The following is a 10,471-nucleotide window of genomic DNA, read 5'->3' on the forward strand; positions in this document are numbered from 1 at the left end:
TAACCTTCTCATCACACCCTAGAGAACATGTGATTTTTTATAAAAATGGTTTTAAATGACTGTTGAACTCCTAGACTAGCTGAGAGCCTATCTCATCTGCAGAATGAGACCTTACAGGGTAATGGGAAAAAGTAAAGGGAAGAGGATAAAGAAGAAAAGCAGTTCTCAGAAGTGAGTATTTTTAGTGCTGCTATAGTTATATCTCTAGATAGGGGCTGAACACTGGGAAAATTGAAAGATGTGGGTGACTGATTCTATATCCCCAAATTTATATTCAAATGAAAGTAAACCTTAAGTGAGGGCCACTTTAAAGTGAAAAAAAAAATCACCAAAGAGCCTCATTTAGCCTCAGAGTGGAGTATGTGTGTTCTGTTGGCAATTTTGGTTTTCTTTTCACTTTTTCAGTCTTCTTGGGAGTATAGCAAACAAAATTCCATGTAATCTTCCTGGAATGGCTGTACCAAAAAATGTGCAAACTTTGCTTAAGTATTGTAGAGGATAACTTTACATACATATTGTGGAGAATAAGTTAGGCAGACATTGACGTTCATCCATCTACCCTGAAATCCTACCACTTGTAAATAATTCTACTGATTTAAACCTTTACCTCATGCAGTGGTCAGGAAGTTTAGTGGTAGAGATCAACTAAAAGTAGGTTAAGGGTCAAAGAGAATTTTATGACTCAATTAATTATAAAGTCCAAGGACTGAGTTGGTTTTAGGTGGGGTGACTATAAGCTCTACTTTGCCTGAGTCAGTCCTAATTTGTACCTGTTGTCCTGACTTATGTATTACTAGCAGCCCCTTTTCCTCTCAAGTGTCCTGGTTTAGAGAACAAAATATATGATGATACTAACTTTAGGTCTAGAGTTCAAAAGCAAGGAGTTCAAAGAATGTGTTAGGATTCTTTTTCTCTCCCTGTTTCCTGCATCTTTGTCCTTCTGTGCTTGACTCCATCCTCCAATTGGATTACATGGCTGAAAATTGGCCTTTAGCATCCCCTTTTTCCTGCCCTGCAACTTCCTGTCAGTGAAGACTAGATGAGCCAGAGACCTGTGGGGCTCGGTTCCTATGATCCAGAGTAAAGCAGGGGCAGGAAAAGAAAAGGAGCCAAGAACCGGCTTACCTTCCTTGGCCACGTGCCCACAGACACTTGTACTCGGGGAGTACTGGGCCAGACTGAGTCCCATACCCACTGTGAGGTAGAGGGATGAGGGATGACCTGGTTGACAGGATATCCTGGAGTGGAGAGTGAACAGTTACACTGAGGATGGGCTCATCAATCATTTCCCTTACTCTGAATGAACCTGTTAGAGCCTTGTCCAAATATAGTTTGAATGCAGTGGATAAGGAAAGCAAGAATTAATTAGTTGGTGCTCTGGAAGTTGAAGAGCAAGTACAGGGACTGTAGGAGCAAAATGGTGACCTACCTTGAATAGAAAATTTCACAGGGCACCTGGGTGGCTCAGTCAGGTAAGTGCCCCACTCTCGATTTTGGCTCAGGTCATGATCTCATGGTTGGTGAGACTGAGCCCCATGTTGGGCTCTGTGCTGACAGTGTGTGGAACCTGCTTGGTTTTCTCTCTCTCCCTCTCTCTCTGCCCCTCCCCTGCTCGTGCACACCTGCTCTCTCTCTCTCTCTCTCAAAATAAACAAATAAAATTAAAAAGAAAAAGGAACTTTCAGGAAAGGGAGACTCAGAGTACTGTTTTTCATGATATTACATGGAGCCAGTTTTCCATGTTTCTGATTTATTTTGCATGGTAACAGTGTCCTGTAGCCTTTTTGCTTATGGTAGCACATGTAGTTTCTTTAGGGAGCAAACTATCCAGACCTTTGGATTTCGTTTGCTGGGTCTAAACTGATAGTTTGGATGGAGCTCATTGTTTAATTGTTGGGGTTTTGGATTGCTCTTTCTCTTACCCTTCCTGTTTTGAAATGTATCTTAGGTCTTTTTTTTTTCCTGTTACCAACAAAAGGAGATTATTTTCAAGCTCATTGCCTCATTCAAAAGAACTTGGCATTCTGTGCAAATGTTTGGGAACCTGGGCCAAAATGCTGATTGTATCATACCAACCTGTCATCCACTGGAGCTCTCTGGCTCAGCGGAACCCCCTTAATGTCACCCTGGGACCTCTAGTACCTGGCTCCTCAGATGAGGTCCAAGCCAGAGACACCAAAATTATGTTCCATTCAAGCATGGGGGGCAGGCAGTTACTAAGAGAGGAAGTGACTTCCTATTTCCTATATATGTTTTGAAAGTTTTAGAAGATATTTACAAAGTATATCTTTCAAAAAAGCAAAATTCATAATTCTCTAACCTATCAAAGATGTCTGTTTTTCCATGTTTTCTTATGCGCTTTGAATACATCAGAATTTAAATAACTGTAATTACAGTAAATGAAATTTTATCCTGATTTTCATTTAAATTACCCAGCAATGTAGTCCTTACAATAATTGATTGAATAATATAGCACAAGTTATTAAGTTCTATTGGATTTCCATCTTATTTCAATTTTTAATGTTGTAACACATAATAAACTGATATATGTGAAGATATATATATATTTCCTTTCTTTTAAATTATTTTCTTAATATAAACTTTAAGCATTAGGATAAATGTGTCAAAAGTTATGGAAATTTGTTTAGATTCCTTGTATGTATTATTATATTGCCTTGAAAACCTTGCACTAATTTATAATGTCACCAACATTTGAAGTGCCATAAACATTTTTTATATACTTGTTTACTTTGGTACTTCATTTTTTAGTTGTTTGTGTTGTCCATTTATCAATTGAGCTATTGTTTTTTTCCTCATAAATTTGTATGAATTCCTTTTATTATAGTTGTTAGCCTTTTAATGATTAAATTTGGTGAAAATATTTTCCCTTAGTTTTTTGTTTTCCGCTCATTTTAATATAATGAAATGCTCAGTCTGCATTTGATTCAAAAGATGCAAAAGATTTATGGAGAATTTAGCATGTTTTTGAGTTTATATGTCCTCATAGAGGCAGAATATTTGTCATCTTGTTTTAAGGAGTATGTTAGGGACAATGTAGAAACTTTTAGAACAAAGAACAGAGACATAAGTGTGCCAACCAAGCCCATGGCATCTTTTTTTTTTAATATTTATTTACTTTTGAGGGAGAGAGAGAGCAAGCAGGGAGGGGAAGAGAGAGAGGAGAGACAATCCCAAGCAGGATCCGTGCTGTCAGCACAGAGCCCGATGCAGGGCTTGAACTCATGAACTGTGAGATCATGACCTGAGCTGAGATCATGAGTCAGACGCTTAACTGACTGAGCCACCCAAGCACCCCCATGATGTCTTTAGTTTTTCATTATATTGTATAGCAAGTAGGTGGGGGTCTATGGCATTATTTTTTCCTCTCAAATACGTTTTCTGTGTCTGTGTCCATTCACCTTTTCTTAAAAGTAAAACCCCAAATCTTAGAAAAGGAGAAGTTTTATTAGCAATTATGTAGTAAAGCACACATACAAAACTCAAAGTAGTGTTACAGGTGCATCATCTATGACTTCATTTACATATATGTAACCTATTAAGTGTGTATTTGAAAAAAAAATATATATATAAGCTGCTGAAAAACTGATTAAGGAAATCAGGAGGAAGGGAAAATAATCATAGGGGCAGAAGGAGAGTAATACCCAAGAAACATTTCATATGGTCTTGTATTTTTCCTAGGTGTGGGCCTCGAATTAGACCATAAGTTTCCTGGCACACAACATAAATAGGGAAACATGAACACACAAGTCACATATCTCTGAACAATTAAACCAATAAACATACCTTGGCAAAAACACTGCTATTTGACTACTACTTGAAATTCACATTAAGTTTTCTTCAAAGTGTCCACCTGGGTATATTACCAAATGAGAGGGCACACTACTTGGAATGAACAAAATATTCACATCCATGCCAGTTTGCTAAGTACATACACTAAACAGTCATGTGTAATGTTCAATGTTATTCCACACTCATACATTACTATGTATACACAAAGACACACTGTGCCCACAGGAAACTTCAGTATCACAAGTAGGTCACTGAAGACTTTTGTTTTTGTTGTTGTTGTTGTTTTGTGGGGGTTTTTTGGTTTTAATATTAAAGCAGTTTTCCTTAATTTTGGCAATTGGAATTAGTTTCCTATTTTATTTGTTTGCTTTGGTAGGGGGCTTGCTTTGTTTTGTTCTTTTGTAACCTTTTAAATTAACATCATCGAGTAGCACCTGGGTGGCTCAGTGGATTAAGCATCCGTCTCTTGATTTCAGCTCAGGCCATGATCTCATGGTTCACAAGGTTCCAGCACCACTTTGGGCTCTATGCTGACAGTGCGGAACGTGCTTGGGATTCATTCTCTTTCCCTCTGTCTCTGCTCCTCCCCAACTTGCTCTCTCAAAATAAATAAACATTTAAAAAAAAATAACTTCACTGATAATTTACATGCAATAAAATGCACCCATTTAAAGTGTAAATCAGATATTTTAGCAAATGTATGCCCTTTAGCAAATGTATGCCCTTAGGGTAGTAAAACCACTACCCTAAGCAAAATTAACAACTTTTTCATCACCCTATAATATTTTCTCCTGCTCTTCCCCAGTTAAATCCTCTGCCATCCTCAGCCCCAGGAAACTACTGACCTGCTTTCCATTATCATGCATTAGTTTTGCATGTTCTAATATGCCATAAACGGAATCATGTTCTCTTTTGAGACTGGCTTCTTTCAGTCACCATAGTATTTTTGAGATTCATTCATGTTATGTGTATCAGTGCTTTGCCTCTTTTTATTGCAGTAATACTCAATTTTTTTTTTTTGATAAATCACATTTTGTTTATGCTCTCACCAGTTGATAGGCATTTGGTCATCTGCAAGTTTTTAAAACTAGGAATAAAACCGATATAAAACTCTTATATAAAGTCTCTGTGTTTTCTCTTGAAATACCTAGTAGTGGAATTGCTGAGTCATACAGTACGTGTATATTTAACTTTACAAGAAACTGGCAAACAGTTTTCCAAGGTGGTTGTACCATTTTATACTCCCAAAAACAATATATGAACTTGGGGATTCATTTTTAAAGTCGTTATTTGTGATTTATTTCAAAAGTAGAAATAGGTTATCTTTTTTGCAAGCTATTGATCATATTTCTGAAAAATCCCACTGCTTAATATGTTAGCCCTTTATTTTAACAAGAAAAAAATTAAAAGCAAAGCGGAGTGCTATGATTTAATGCTGTTATCATGTACAAACTCCATTTCCCAGAGAACTATAGTCCAATTCTTATCTTCTTCCAGTATAGCTTTGTTACACGTGGAAGTATGACATTGATAATTTGCTGAACTTTGTTATAAGCTGCTACGAAACTATGTTGTAACAATTGAGACCTTGCGGACCTTTGCAATAACACAAAAAGAAGACAGTTTCTTCTGGCCACAGTACTTACCATGCAGTTGCAGATTAGGAAGCATTCCAGACTGGGAGTTGCGGTGCCAACTACAATTGACATGGCAAAACACAACACTTGCCTCTCTGGGCAAAGGCCTGAGGCTCTACCGTTTTAAAGGTATGGGCAGGACCAGGTGAACTCTAAATTCCCCACCAGCTCCAAAATTTTGTGACTCTAAATGTGGGCTGAAACTATTTTTAAATTGACTTAAAATATTTTCCTACCTAGGCAGCACATGAGTATATTTTCTATAAGAAAAACTAAAATAGAGCATGCCAGATAGAGCCAAAGTGCTTTTTGTCTAATTTCTACCAAATCCAGGCCCCCCTTTTCTTCCTTCCCTGTCTCCTATAAGGAGTTATTACCTTATGTTAATCACTGTAATAAGTTTGCTGTGTACCTTGCAGATTTTGAGAAATGTGTATACATAAAATTATATACCCACAGAAATTCAAAGTCTTTTGCTTCTTTTTCCTTATTTTATATAAATGGTATAGGGAAATAATTCAGTAGTCCCCAAGGCCACGCCCAGGTTCAATGATTCACTAGGAACACTCATATGATTCAGCATAGAATTGTATTCATGGCGATGATTTATTATAACAGAACACTATATAGCAAAATTGGCAAAGAATAAAGTCACATGGGCTGAATTCTGGAGGACACCAGGCACAAGGTTCCAAAAAGATCTCTTCCGTGCAGTCACATGGGGTGCACTTAGTGCCTCCACAATGAATTGGAACAACACGTGTGAAATGTTGTCTACCAGGGCTCATTAGAGAGTCAGTGCCCAGGGTTTTTATTCAGGGCTGGTCACAAGGTGCTCTCTGCCTGGCATATCCCGAAATTCCAGACTCCCAGAAAGCAAGCAGGTGTTCAGCATAAACCACATTGGTTGTACAGTTCAGGTTCAATGCACAATTCTTATCAATCAATAGCAGGAATGCTCCTGAAATCCAAGTTCCCAGACACTAGCCATAGGCCAAATCATGCAAGCAGTTCTTTCTAAGGATAGCTGTTTTGGTTTGTATGTTAACTCTTTCCTGCAAAGTAACATAACTTCCTGAAACTTGCTTTTTCTCATTTAATAAAATGTTCTTGAGATCTAACTGTATGTGTGTATTTCTTTTAATTGCTGTATAGTCTTTTACTTGAAAATAACACATCAGTGGTATCTGTGTTCTCATGTGCAGGGGTTTCTCTGGTACCCAAGAAATAGAATTCCTGGGTCAGATAGGATTGGCTATTTTAGATGTTGATAAATACTACCATACCACCCTTTAAATAGTTTACATCATTTTATAATGATACAAATATATAATAAAGTATGAATATATTGCCATACCCTTTTCTATGAAGTGTTATGAAACTTTAAGAAAATCAAACTAATAGGTGAACACTGGCATTGTTTTACTTTTCACTTTTTATTATGAGTTTTTCTTCATTGAAAAGGCTTTTTTAAAATGCCCTAATTTTGCATTTATATGGAGGGACTAAAAGCAAGATTGTTGGCATAAATGTTAGATTAGAGATGTGAGAGCCTTTCAGTACCCAGACTGTGATTTGACCTGCATGATTTCTAGAATCTGACATCTGGGTTTCTTAAAAGAAATGAAAATAAGATACTCTTCATCAAATGAAAAGTTGTGAGATCTTCTTGTACATCTTATGACATCAATCTTTCAACCAAAGCTGACGGACTGCATAGATGTAACTCAGCACTGTCTCCACGAGACATAAAGGAAGAAAAGTGAATAATTTCAAGTTACTCAGAGAAAAACTCCTATACTTCTAGGGACCTAGGAACTCACCAGTGATGGTTGCTCCCTGTTTCTGGAGACTTGCCCACTAAAATGGTGAGGAACTTAGTGTTGTTTCATTCAATAAATATATACTGAATACCTCAGAGGTGCCAGCCTCTACATATACAAAATCTAGGAAGAATGGCCTACAAGGAGCAATTGCTCTAAACAGGGGCTGGATATAGAGCCCCGTGGTAAGGACAAAACATTTTAGGGTCTCAGTGGATGTGCAGCTAGTAGGGCAGACTGAAGGATGTCGGTTAGCTAGTGCTATGAATGACTCCCTCAAAGTTACAGAGTAAAAATATTCTTTTCTCCTTCATTATCTCTGCATGGAGTGGCAGCTTCATTTGTTTACACAAATAGACCTTTATGTTTGGCCAATGGAAGGGAGGCTGACCTGACCACCTGAATCCTGTTTGGTCCTCATGAGTTTCCCTTTCTGTTTGGAATTCTCTGTATTTAGCAACTGCTGCCACAACAGGGCAGATTCTCAGGGAGGGACATAATTTCTCCTTGAAATTTCTCACCCAAGGAGGAACTTAGATCCCTTCTTTTATTCCCCTGAGGGTAGAAGAGATGATTGAAATTTTCAAAATGATTTATACTGACTACTAAAGGAGGACATGATGAAATAGGTTTTATTCAACTTGCTACAAGTCTCATAGTCTTTGTCCCATTTCCCATACTGTCTGAGAATATACCTTTTTGATTATTAGGATCTTCCTCTTCTATTTGAAGTATTCTAGCCACACAGACTTTCAGGGAGAAAGAGGAGGTGAGAGGTAAGTGAGTTGACTGCCTCTCTCAAAACCACATCTCAAATCTAACCCTTCTTCAGATGTCGGTGAAAAAGGAAAGTAACCTTTGAACTAGTACCTCAATTCTCCCTTTGCTACAGGTAAGTCAAAAGTATTTCCCTACACTGCTTCACCTTTATTCACATGTTTCCAACTTTAACATTTCTAATTCAAGACTATTCTTCGTGTTCTTTTAAAATCAGATTCACCTGCATATAGGTGACCAGGTGAGCATGAAGTTCAATCTTCTCTGAGCACATTTCTAAACTCCACACAAAAAAAGAGGGTAAGATGTTTTCTAACAGCATTTTAAAAGTGTAATTACTTACAGAATTCCTAGGACAATCTTCTTAATAGTTTGATTGATGTGTATCCCAATAAATGTGATCATAAGCGTTTAAAAAGTGATAATTATATATGCTAACAGCCTTTTTGGCTTCATTAATGAAAGGCAGCAGTATCTAAAATCAGCATCTACACATACAGTGGGAGAAACCATGTTCTTGGTAAAGGTGGTAACTAGTTCAATTCAGGTTATCACTCCCTGGCCAGTTATCATCCACATGTTTTGGGAGCCTAAGTACACAGACTTGTATCATCAGCAACTGTGGACACATTACAGAAACAGTAATAACTTTTCATTGACTCAACAGTTACTCATTGAGTGCCTATTATTCACTCACACAACCAGTGCCAGATGCTGGGAAGGATAGAAAGAATATAATCACAGCCTTGAATTCAAGTTGGGTGGGGGTGAACCAGATACTCAAAGACAGAATTATAAGGATACAGAACAACTACATGTCAAATGTTTGCACAAAAAGTCAGGGTTATAATGTAATCTTTATAGTCTTCAATAAGACTGCAAAATGATACCACTTACACTCCCTACCCCCCCTTCCCCGCCCCAAAGTCTTAGTGGTGATGCCGAGAGTTGGCATTTTCTTATACAACTAAATATTTGCATAATCTACTATTCAGTAACCCATGTATTAGCATGTAACAAGAGATACTCTTGAACAAGAGACATACAAAAGTATGTTTATAAAGGCACACAGCAGAAACTGGAAACAATCTAAATACACTTTGATAGGACAAATTTTAAAAATTTGTGGTATACTCCCCCAAAGGAATATTATTCGGCAATGAAAATAAATGAATTTCAGCTACATGAAGCAATATGGATATATCTTGGTAGCATAATATTGAGTGCAAAAATTGTTCCAGAAAACTAAGAGATGATACTCTATATAATGCCAATGAAGAAGTAAAATTGAGCAATATATCACATAGGCATATATATCTATATCCACACATATATGTATGTATGTATATAAATATATATGTGATTTAATTACATAGAACATTTAAAAACAAAAACAAAAACCACACAAGGGAATGTTAAATGCAAAATTCAGGAAAGAGGCATGGGACCCCCTCTGGTAGAAGCACATAGGGAGGCATTATTGGTAATCTTCTAATCCTTGGGTAAGGTAACAAGTTCCAGCTGTTCATTATGCTCTTAATTTTTAAAATGTAATCGTTATATAGGATCAGGAAGAAAGGTCACTGAAGTTTTTGTGGACTATTTATTATTAAGCTGAAACAAGAAAATGAACAGGATATGGTTTGGGTTATTAAGCAATTTGACACACACAGATGATAATTTCGTATGCTTCTCTATATCGGCTCTATAAAATACAAATAAACCCAAATCTCCTTGATTTCATGCTTAATCACATTGTAAGCCTGCATCTGAGATAGCAGGAGGCAAAATCTTTCATAAAGTTCTTCATTAGAAATTTTAAAATGTGTATGTCTGGAGAATCTTGGGTAAATGTTTTAATGTTGCATAGACATCCTTCTCGCCTCATGTCACTTGAATCTCTGATCTGGCTTCCAACTGATGCTTTACTCTCTTCTCACTTCTTGCCTTGGGCAGGTCCTACTTCCGCTTTGACCTGAGGAATCATCACTACCTCGTCTCTTAACTTCCATAGTGGTAGCTGGGAACAGGTTTTAACATTAAACAAGACTTCCACTAATTGTTTGGGGATGAAACATGAAGGAATTACAACATAGAGAAGCTCAAGCTGCTTTCAGAGTGCAAATGTTCCAGCCCCTCCAACAGACCACCCTATGGGTGTCTCTCTTCTAGCTTCCAGCTGGTCCCAGGGTAACAAGGACCAATGTACTTTTCAATGGCAGGACTCCAGTGAGTGTGCCTTTCATGGGAGCCTAAAGAGAGGAAATTGTTTCCCTTTATTCCAGGCCGAGGCTCAGTTCCTTATTTCCTGCCCCAGGATCTACCTCCTTTTAGGAAAACTGTGGTATAATTCACTTCCTTCAGGGAATATTTTACCTCTGCTCATATTTGTGTAGTTTTATCCAATCTCAAACCATCTCAAAG

Source organism: Acinonyx jubatus, chromosome C2, assembly GCF_027475565.1.
Source record: "Acinonyx jubatus isolate Ajub_Pintada_27869175 chromosome C2, VMU_Ajub_asm_v1.0, whole genome shotgun sequence".
NCBI lineage: Eukaryota > Metazoa > Chordata > Mammalia > Carnivora > Felidae > Acinonyx > Acinonyx jubatus.